Raw genomic sequence first — 11,812 nt, 5'->3', positions numbered from 1 at the left:
CTATGCCCAGAAAGCGATTCAGCAGCAGCATTGCCAGGATGCCTGGTCTTTAGGAAACTAGCCACCAGCACTGCTATAGGGTAGGCTCTTAGATACCACATACGTTATACAGGGATGGTTACATGGGATGAAAACTTCCTGTGAGCTGCTGAAATTAACAGCAAGGAGAAAACCATTCTAGCTAGCATGAGGGAAACCCTGAGGACAGGCTTAGATTTTAAATTCTGTCCTCCATGGTTCAGCTGTTTGACTCTGAACTGTTAGAAGGCACCTTCTTCTCACCAAACCAAAGCCCAAACTACAACATAGAGTAGAGGGGTCTGGCCATGCTCTGCAAAGACAGGACAGCCCAGAGTCATCTGGTGGACTTTTGCACTTAGGTAGGAAATGGCTGACTGTTTTCAACTTTGTACTTGAGAAGAGAAAGAAGAAGAGCTCAGACCTGCCCTTCCCGGTTCCTTTGGGAAGTTCCTAAGCCAGCAAGCTGTGACACTTCTCCTCTCTGCTCAGACACCTTGTGCAGCAGCAGGACAGACTGACTGAGACAAAGAGAGAGCAAACAACAACTTCTTACACAGCGTACAAAGCAGAGAGAGGGGTAGCTCTCCATATCAACCATAATCCCTTGGGCTTTGAAAGCGGCATAGCTAAAGAAGCTAATTAGCCTAAGCATGTCACCCTTGGGTAGTCAAGACATACACATGCCTTGTAGCCAAAGGCGAGAGGGAATCTTTGGCTTCAGTCTGGCACGATTTAGTTATGCTCTCTAATTTTCCACAGGTGATAATAATGGGGTTTTCTGGTATCTGTAAAGGCTGAAGACAAATCTTGTTATCCACTGAAACACCAGGCAATGCATGACCTATAGCTGAGGCAAGAAAGAAAACAGAAGAGCCTGGGGAGATAAGCCTCAAATGTAAGATGTACTTTAATAGCATATTATATTTTAGGCCTGTCCCCCCTTGACAGTGTTCCATAAAATCAGTCATCTTAGTTGAGACGTTTACAAGCACAGACCAACAGACCAGAGGCTTAGAGGAAGCAAAGACCTCTTTTATTCCAGGAAATGGAAAGAAAATTTCCATGCATATATAGACACACAGATACACTTACAAAACCTCCTTGAGTATAACTTTAAGAGAACTAGCACTACTGCTCAGCTTAGATCAGCCAGAACCACTTCATTTTGATTGAAGAGAGGAAAAACAACAACAGTAAAACTCAAACCACTGGGTTCAACAGTTTGGGCCAAGTCCTAAAAATAGAACTGCTTTCTTATGGAAAGAAATACAAAATAAAGCCTTCCAGAAGATCTGAACTGTTCTCAAAATTATCTGAATTTAGTGCCAAGGACACAGGGCAGCCTAATACCTAAGAGACCTTTTCTGCCAGTTTTGGATCTCTGCAGTGAGTAGGACCGAATATCCAAGACTGGGAAGTAACTATGGAAAAAAACTCTGTTTTCTAATGGACGAGCTGTTAGGCCATTTTAACTGTTGCTTGAACATTTACCTCTAGGCAACACAATGTAAAATCTTTCCTTAGCAAACTCTGTCCAGCTGCTTGGATTTGCAGCCTGGTACGATGCTGCAGGAGCAACCTGCAGCACCCGCCCTCCCACGGCACCCACGTCCAGGCAGCAGTCGTACTACGGCACAGAAATGCGGCTGTGCTGGGGAGACCGACAGCTCCACCCTTTTCTACCGCCCACGCTGGGAGTTTTCGGCCACACTTGCCAGCGGGGATGGAGCCAGCTGTGCTGTGAGGAGCCAGCTTGAGGGTGGTCACGAGGACTCACGACCCTCACTGGACTCAGCAAACGTCYTCCTCCACACCAGGCTTTGAGCGAGGAGCCGCAGTTACCTGGACATGATGCACAGAGACTTGTGAGAGAGGCTTGCTTGAACATAAAATGTGTTTTATTTCTAGGCCTGAAGATATTTTGGATTGCTTTTTATTGAAATATCTTTCTCCTGGAGAGCCCAGTTTATCATGGCTAGGTTCCAGCGTTTATAGTCCTGAACCGGTGAACTTTGCTGCTGAAAAGAAACTTTTTACGACAATGCAGTCAGCAAACAGATGACAGCTTTATGTGTGAAGTATCCTTTCCGCTTGCACAAGCAGGGCAGAAGTGGCTGGTCGAACAGCCTCACGAGCGCACGTTCAGTACGTGCCACCGGCTCCCCTCCGAGAGCAACAGCGAGCTGCACAGCAGGCAGCGCACGGCTCCAGCAGCCTGGCCACGTGCCRACTCTGATTCCTGCTTTGAAACCTCGCCTGCGTTTCTCAGGGTATCACTGATACAGCGTGGATCTGCTTTGTCACAGCAAGTTACTGCTGTGTATTATCCGTACTGCAGCAGTGCCCGAAGCTGGTAGTCATGGACCAGGGCCTTGCTGTGCTGGTGCTGCACAAACTTAGGAAAGACTCTGCAGGAATGAAAAGGCACAGGAGATGTGCTCTCTGCAGCGGTTCAAGTGATTTAAGATGAAAGGCAATCTTTTTGTCTTCCTGCCTGCATTGCTCAGAATAGGCTAAACACAAAAATAATGTTATGAAAATACATAGCAAAGTGACTTATATTTATATTTTGTGAGACTCTTCATGATCTCACTAAGGACTAGGCAGAAATACAGCCCCTTATGATTTTGCTTTTATGCTTTGCCCAGCCTCAAAACATATGGTACTAACAGAATATATCCCTCTGTGGGACAAAATATTGGAACAACAGTGTTCTGCACTTGATACTGGCAAGAAATACAGGTCTTTAATATCCAGGCAAAAAGACAGCTCAGGATTTTCACAAGTCATTTGAGAGCTTCACATTAAATTACCTGAAATGTCACTACTGACATCTGGCAAACAAGTCATATGGCTCTTGAGTGATTATCAAATCCACATCTCTTTCTCTGGGTAGGATCACCCAGAGAGGGTGGCCTGTGGCCTGATAGACGTTTGTCCAAAAGACCTAAAAATGCTCTTCTTGAAGCCCCCCAGAAGCAATTTCCCCATCTCCCCTCTCCCCCCCCCATAATTTATTCCAATCATCTCTGGTGTTTTTATGAGGCATTTTACTTGTATTCCAAGGAGGTCTATGTATTTCTTAGTTGTCACTAGATTATGCCATTGGTATAAAAAAGGGCAAAAAAAATCTTAGTAGTATAACATCATTAGTTCATCTCTAAGACCTGTATTGCTGTTAAACAGGCTCCACTGTAGCTCCACCAGTTTCCATGTCGACTTCAGATCCAGTCCTAAGATCAGTTTCCCAGAACACTTTGTTAGGGTAGGAGGATAAGCTGTTTGCTTGCACTCCACACAGTTGCATGTAAAAGGCATGCATGTATAAGGCAGTTTGTAGAAGAGCAAGACTGGCCAGGACGTTTGAGGAAGTAAGGTTACTTCTGTTTTTTATGTGAAAAGGAGTTTTTAAGAAGCCAGGATCCCAGCTGAATTTATACATGCCAGCTACAAGAAATATAATATGAAAGAAACAGTTAAGTGCTATTTTGGATCTTTCTCTCCTCCATAATTTAAAGACTAGAATTTCACACATTTCCGTCGCTGCTGTGAGGAGGGCATTTTTCAGCTTCCTCTCCCTTTAAAAATATAGGTGAATCTGAGCATGAACTTAGCAAGACCGTCACAAAGCACAGAGCAGCAACTCTCGTAATTTGTTTAAAAAACATTTTCAAAGAGAAAGTCAATATTTTGAATATTAGATTTACTTTCTTTCTAAATGCCTGAGTAAAATACATACTCAAATAGAATGTAAACCTAGAGCAATCAGTTCAAATTTCATCATGTGATTCTGGCCTGGTGTGCAAGAAAACACTCCATTAACTTAACAAGCAAAATACGCATTGGAAATATTATTCTAAGCATTTAATGGAGTTATATAATTCTTGTATGTTTGCTAGAGATGATAAAAATATTCAAGAAAAACATTCCTCAGTCAAAAATGGCCTTTTAATTTAAACCCAAAAAATCTCCATAGTTTTCACAGACATTTTGTTTCCAAACCTTTCTGATAAACATTATTTCTGATGCTAATACTTTCAAAAAAAGAGGCTCATTGAAAAAAAATGGTTATTTTAAACATGGCAAAATAGAAAATGAGACTTTTTTTTGAAGAGTTTTGATTTCCAGACAGCTATCACAAATTCTTTAATTTCAGAGTAGAGAGTGGTTACACTTTTATGCAAGAGTCCTAATAATAAAGGTATTTTCTCCCTCCTGTCTTTTTAAATTTAACCATATATATGAGTTTTAAAGCTTTCTTATGATTTGGACCAATAATAGAAGCCACTTGGAACTGAGATTATGTCTGTGCTAGGCACGTCTCTGAGGCTGAGGCCAACAGATTGAGTGAAGGAGCAATTTTAATTACAGCACTACGCTATGCAGTTATGGTTACTTAAGTGCACTTGACCCCACCAGTTGTCTAATCCTTCCTTTTAACTTCTCCACGGTCTATTAAACATCCCCATTTACAAGACTCTCTGCTGGAGTCAAACACTTGGTGGCTGCAATGTCTGTCTTTCCCGCTTACAATGTTCTGACAGCCCTTTAAAATATTCCGGCCTAGATTTGACCTCTCAACAGTATGCTTCTAAATTGAGTCGATCTCACTGACAAAGATCAAACTGCTACTTCAAGTGTCTCGTGGCTGCATTTCCCCCCAGACCTACAACTCCAAGCTGAAGGAGACATAAAAGGCGAGGTGCAAGCAGTGTGATGAGGTGCAAGTCATGTGCAAGCCTCCTGTGACCTGAAGAACAAATGTTATCTATGGCAGGAGTAYGGGGAGAAGGGACAGCGAATGGGCTACAGACTCACGGCCCTACAGCAAATCCATGCATTCAACATGTGTATGGTGACCTACTCATCTTCATAACGTGATTATGATACTACAGATACTAGGTTAATCGATTCTCTGAATAGAAATGAAAGATTTTATGGTATTTCCCCTCTTGGCAACATTGCTGGATTCATTTGCACTAACAAATGCCTTAAACTTGCCTCATATACAGTGAGGGAAATCCAGCAGATCCAGCAGTACGCTGTGCAGTATAGATCTGCTGCATAACAGAAGATTTACTGCTTTAAAGTATAGAAAGTTATTAATGAATGCTGTCCTGAAGGTCATTTGCAAGCTGACATTAAAAACAAATAAAGAACACAATTCCTATCTGTTTCCACTCAAAAGATACAGACAATGTAGATAAAACCATTGCTTCTGCATGGAGATGAAGGGCCTATGCAAACAGCTGCAACATCTACAATTATTTTCATATTTTCTTCATTTACTTACAATCAGGTATTTCGATTCCCTTTGAAGCTCTATTCTCTTTTTTTCAGAAGAAGTTTCATTGCTGAGGTCTTTAATAACCTTCAGTAATATTTTAGCAGAGAAAGAAAAGAAAGTTCTTGTTTTCACCTTCCTGAAAATGTGATTTTGCCATCAGTATACTGAAAACAGTTAACCACTCTCTTCCTGCAGGCCCTAGTACGAAAACGTCTTTGAACTAATTCTCACAGTAACAATGTAAAAGAAAAGGATGTGCTTGCTAGACAAGTTCTTTAGGACTAGTACAGCAGTAATGCGTACTTTGAAAAAGAAACTGCTTCCCAGATAACAATGTTCTTTGGAAACCATTCTGTGCTATGTGGGTGGCGAAATGCAGATCCAGGAAATATAATTCTCAGTGATTAGAGAAGTTAATGGCTGTCTCACACATTTTTTTGTTGTTACTATTTTTCTAGCTTTCATTTTGCACTCTATCCTACTGTAACTCTGATCTCAAAGCATGTAAAATTGTCATTCCTGGATTTCTTTATTTATGTCCCCTTTCTTGAAGAAATGTGCGGCGCTATCATTCAAGCCTTCTTCTACTGACTCCCTGCATCAAGGAGAGCAAAATCAGAGGCCTGGTAAGATCTCACAATGTGACTGTGAGGGGTTGGGGCACCTAAGGTTTTCTCAGGTTCAAACTCTCAGGTTCAAATGCCATAAAAACACATGGAAGAGAAAGATTGTTTAGTGTTTATCTAATCCAAGTAAGGATGAGTAAAATCTAGCATTTAATTCTAGGTTAAAAAAAAAAGGAAAAAACAAAAATCACTAAGGTACAAATTATCCTGGGGGATATAGGTGAATAATTGTTCTGTAGTATATTCTACAGTGAGAAAATCATCATTACTCTTCAACCCACACGACTGAAGAGTTTTAATTTTCCCCTCTAACCTTTTACTAGCTCTCCTTTCTGACAGGTTTTTTTTAAAAAAATGTGGCATTTAAATTCCATTCTACAGCTAAGTATTTTCAGCACACACTGTATTTTTATTGCCCTGGGGGGTAACAAAATCATTTTGTTAATTCAGTTGTTAATTCAGGTGAGAGAGTAGTGCTGTTTCATATGTCTCTAAGGTGTCTGTGTAATTGTCTAACCTTTAACTATGTCTGATTTTCTCACAAACATGTTGTTTTGGAATCTGCACTGAAAATTGTAAATTATTCTAGGATTTGGCTCTACCTTCCAAAGGTATTTGAAGTGAGGTATCTAGCTAGCATTGGGTAATTATTACATAGTGAACGACATTTCTTGCCAAACCCTGTGTTGCGCCTTTTGCCGACCACGTAATCAGGTCCTATGGCTTGTAAACTCTACACCTCAACTGTACCATTGCCTGCCTTCCTGAGGCAAAATGACACAGCAGGTTTCTGTACAATGAGCATTAGCCTGTATCCCTGTTCCCACCGTAAGAGGTGATGCTTCATCTCTGTGCAAGTGTATATACACCAAGCTGCTGGAACTGCGTATTATGAAACAATTGAGGAAAGATGTCTAATATCTCTAGGATGAGACTACTATTATGCTGTGGAAATTAGATGCAGAATAGGATTAACAGCATCCAAGATACCTAATAGCTGAGAAATCTAGGCACAGATGATCTAGAATAAACATCTGCACTGAGCATGACTTAATCTTTAATTAATTTAGGCCTCTTAAAAACATTTCATGTGCATCTCATAATTCCAGGAACACAATCCTTTTACTGCATTGCTATTTGGATATCTGAAGCAGTAAGTTGTGTATTCCATGGAAGCATCTGCTTCTATTACATTCGTTTTGGTTTCCAAAAATATAGTTTTACAATCTTCCATTAGTTTCTTTTGAATTTTTAAAATGATTCTTTTAATAGAACTTGTGGAATGCATTTCATTTACATAGAATTGCTGCATTCATCTTTTCTACAATTTCTTCATCCAAAACATATTTTTGACTACACAAAACTAAAATATTTACATTTGACAATAGTAAATTCGAAAGAAACTCTGTAAACATACCCATCACTTTCTGACCTGATCTTCTTCTGTTGAAGAAAGGACCAAAAAACTCTCAACTACTGAGATAATGAATTCTTCACTGCAAGACTGTCTTCAAGGATTTCACCCTTTTTTGGACTCCTGGATTAGACAGAAATAACAATCAATACACAGAACATAAAAACTTTTTTTGTCGGATAGTTTTTACAGTTGCATGCATTGAGGGTAGAGTTTTCTGACTTGAGCTCACACATCTCTGAGCTGATCTTTTGCCATCTTCAGAATGAAGAACATTCACACCATAAGAGGTGTCAGGCAAATCCTTAACTGGTACAAACTTTCATAGTTCCTCCTCTTAGCTCTCATTTCCAATAATAAAGTGTTCACTTAAAGCTCTATTCAAACCCTTTACACACTTCTCAATATGTGGTCATTTAAATAGCTGATTACTTTAGAAAAAAAATGAAATTATCTAGAGAAGTACAAAATTATGCTACTTTCTACTTAAATAATGATTATATTTATCTATTCCTATTCCTTGGAAAAAAAATATATTTCTAGATTCTTCTAGAATCTAGACCAGTTCCATCTGCTGACACTGAATTCCTTAATGACATTCTTCATCTGGAGCTTTTCTCCCGCCAGTTATTTAATTTGCTTCAAGGGTCTGCACTGCTTTTCTCATTTCACGCACTTTCAAGGAACTCAGCTTCACCCCAGCTGCAGAAACACAAAACAAGATAAACAAAAGGCTGTCTTTGTTCTTTCATATTTTTTCTTATGCTCTTCTCATTTTCTCTTCAAGAGTACTTTTTCCACTCCAAAATGTTCTCTTTCACCCATTGAGCCCAGGAAGCTCTCTTTCTTCCAATATCCCTTCTCCCTAACTCTAACTCCCTTCCTCCTTTTGGGACAGTATTCATTTGAGGGGCTTGTCTCTATCTCCTTGGCAGTGAGACTGGCACATAAAAATTCTTGAAGACATGTCTGCGTGTCTCTGCCATATCTTATTCTCCAGCACAAGTCATCCTCCAGCACTTCATCTCATCACTGACTGCTCAGTTTAACTGGTTGGCAGGGGAAGAAAGCTTTCAGAGAGACTACCTTCTTTCAGACTTAGAGGTGCAGTTTTTGCACAACAGGTACAATGTGTTTTCTGCAGACATATATGCAAGTAATCCAGCCTAGATGACTCATTGTTTTTTCCTTTCCAGATCACTATGAGGAGGCAAAAAAAATCTGTCTTTTAAATGCCCTGCAAAACAACAGTGGCTTTTTTTGTAGACTTAAGAAGTATTGTTGTCGCAGAGATATGTTGATCATGAGATTCTCGTCAGTTTCTTGTATCACCTGCACAAAACTTTAGCATGTCCAAAGCACGCAGTTTGAATAAAGACTGTTATTTACAATGAAGTATATGTAGGCAGCAGCACAACTGACTGACTTTGCAGAAGCGTAACTCTGAGGAAGAATTCTGTTTTAATGGAGATTGTCTCCATCTTTTCCAGTTACTGTGAAGGCATTAAGCACTGCACTTTTTAAGGGCAAAGGGCAAAGCAGTGCTAATGTACTGATGAGGGGCTTCCCCAGCACTGGCAGTGTGGAAAAGGAGAACTTTGTCATCCTCAGTGCCACTCACCTCAGAGCAGATGCCTTGAGGGACCAAGAGAAAAACCTGATCTAAGAAGAGAGAGCAGAACACAGAGGAGGGAAGCAAAAGACATTTGGCAATTGGCCTTTCTGAGGGGAGGCAAAAAAAAAAAAAAAAAAAAAAAAAAAAAAAAGTAAAATAACACTTTAAATTAATAAAACATCAAATAACAATTTTTTTTCTCAAAAAAGCATACTGCAGATGTAACCAATAGATTTTATACATTGTGTGTGAGTTTTTGAAAGAGATTTTTACTATCTGAAAATGTCAGTAGGTCCAACCAAAACATACCAGCTCCTGCTCATTTCCATGGAGTAACATTGGGCCTGATTGGGTCTGCTTCCGACCTGAGATTAGAAGGATGGTGTCCAACCTTCCAGCAGAATGCACTGACCACAAGAAACTGTTGTCAAGGAAATGCTGCTCTCTAATTTTTCATTGAGGAAAAAAGAAAAGTTCTGGATTTCCCCAATACAGAACTCTAAAAAAATTGAGGAAATTGCCAAGATCCCTTAATAAGCATGTGAGTGTGGAGTATTATAAGTATAAGCAAGCTCTTGAGCTGTTGGACTCTCTAACAATCAGTGAGCTATTTATCATAACCATTGTAATCATTTTTTCACTTTTAATAARCAGAAATTAAGACAAAATATGATCTTACTATATTCATAAATCAGGTACCTCTCTGATCTTCTGGTTCCACAGAGTCATGATGCTTTTGGTTAATGGCACGCATGTTGATATCCATAATTCACCTCAGAAGTGAACCTAGGTGGAACAACTTTTCATGTAGGAGCTTGGCAGGAAGAATCTAAGAGCAAAAGCTTCTTGTATCTCCAAGAAGATTTCTCACTGCAAATGGAGTTGTTACATGAGAGAGAGAACCTCAACTTTCTCCCAGGGTGGGATACACCATGTAAAGCAGTCTCATCCTTAATTAAATCATCAAGAACATTACAAAACTTGGTATTCAAATTAAGCAGAGTAAATTATAATCTTCAGCCATGTTGTTGCTCTATTCTAATGTGCTGTATGCTGTGGCTGCATCATCCAACACCTGGATTGTCAATATTATACTGCCAAAGCTGTGCTCAGTGGCTGCCAAACTGCTGAGCCCATACGGGCTTCACAGCTTGATATCTGGATAGCTCAACTATGATTCCAATTCTGAAAAATCACTGGTTTGCAGTTACAATATGATTCAGAAGTTTGGAAGAGATCCTTCATAAGGATGGGCGAAAAAATGACCATAAATAGCATGCAATCTTTAACAAAAGAAATRTATACCCTGAATGCCTTCACAGCAGAGCTCCGTAACTTCACTGGTTAGTATAAAACAAACAAGCAGCAGGAGCTAAATTCCGATCCCCTAATGATGGGGCAAATTCAGATTAACTGCCCTAACTTCACTGGTACATATGTTTAAATATTAATATACAGAAGTTTCTCCACATGTCTTTTGCTGGTACTGTTTGAAGAAATTTTGAAAATCATTAACCAGGTAGAGAGTACACTTCTTTATGAAAGAAAGCCTCCAGTGGTATTCCAAGAATGCAGCTAGCAAGAAGGTTCAGTCCCTACAACACAAGGATACTTGATTTGTAAATCAATTAACGCTTGTTAACTGACAAGGAACAAAAACGGGAATTCTGTGTGTATGCATGCGCACGCACAGACACACAGACACACACGCAGGGCACTGGAGCCCTCAGTGTTATACTAATTATTCTGTGTGCTCCAGTGATGTGTGCACATACATAAAACGTGACCATAGCTTGCCAAAATGAGGTGACCACCATTCTGGTAACACAGAAGAGTTCAGCTGCTAATTCACATTGCAAAACTTGGCTTCTTCATACTTAGCTGCTTGCCTTCCTAAACACAAAAATAGTTAAATCCTGATTTTCGTTAGTTACTGATGGTTACTTCAGGCCAGCACTCCATTAAGCCATGAGAGCACTGAGACTTCAAGCTGTGTTTCTTAACACTGACTGGTCAGACAGGTCAGACATTGCCCATCCATCTGTACCATGCTCATTCTTCTAGTGACGGTGCCTATGTCTCCTCTGCCAAGCAGACTGGCTGAGCGAATATTCCCTAGTCCTTGCAAAATATGTGTTCGGTCATTCGGGAAATAAAAAAGTGAAATAAATGCTGCTACAGTTCAAGTCAAACAATTTGTTCAGCAGGACAAAACGTTGCTTTGGGAAAGCTTCCTTTTAATAYAGTACATAAGAAAAATTGAGTCTTTTTTTCTCATTCCCTTCTCTTTACTGGTAATTCAATGAAGTGGAGATTGTGAGGTAAAATCAAGCACATCTGGGTCAATTAGCATGGAAAGTCAATTCTTTAAAATCTGATGGATGCCTCTGGGAATCGCGCGCTTCACAGCACGAATCCCAGTGCAGTGCCGCACTCTCAGCAACTCAACTCAATTAAGCCATTACGTGGTTCTTTAAATCTGGGGATCCAGGGGAATTGGTTAATTGTCTGCTTGTCATGGTTCCTCCTCAGGGAGCATGTAAACGTCTTCTGTTTCTCCYATAGATTTGCTGTGCACATAAGAACAATCCATTTTAGCTGACTTATTCAAAGCTTGTTTCTCCCGTGGGAAAATTAATCTTCCTCCTCAAATACTCCCTAGAAGAACAAAGCTCTCCAGTGGAAACAAACCTTTCCATCGATATGCAACAGGTTTTCAGTGATCACAGTCTAGTTTATGTTTCTTCTTCCTTGCAAGCCTCAACTATTTCTCCCTGTTTTCACATGATCATAACTTTCACAAGCTCTGATGGGGTTTCACTGGTCTCCTTAGCGACAAACAGCTCTGC

The 11,812-nt window shown here is 40.0% G+C and overlaps 1 long non-coding RNA gene across 2 annotated transcripts; it reads right to left on the bottom strand.

The window, feature by feature from the left end:
* Positions 1-1,055: 1,055 nt before the first annotated feature.
* On the bottom strand, positions 1,056-7,768 carry LOC146597571 (uncharacterized). Of its 2 annotated transcripts, none has more exons than XR_014895469.1 (3): positions 7,352-7,768; positions 5,315-5,444; positions 1,056-2,534 (listed from the first exon to the last, which is right to left on the bottom strand). It is a non-coding gene; the product is annotated as an uncharacterized LOC146597571 (long non-coding RNA). The 2 variants fall into 2 exon arrangements; XR_014895470.1 differs by having other exon boundaries at positions 1,056-2,429.
* Between the last annotated feature and the right edge of the window lie 4,044 nt (positions 7,769-11,812).

This window comes from Rhea americana, unplaced genomic scaffold (genome assembly GCF_003343005.1).
Source record: "Rhea americana isolate MKP2758 unplaced genomic scaffold, rheAme1 scaffold_180, whole genome shotgun sequence".
NCBI classification, from domain to species: domain Eukaryota; kingdom Metazoa; phylum Chordata; class Aves; order Rheiformes; family Rheidae; genus Rhea; species Rhea americana.
The sequence above is the reverse complement of the archived record's forward strand: the minus strand, read 5'-3'. Positions and strand labels throughout refer to the sequence as shown.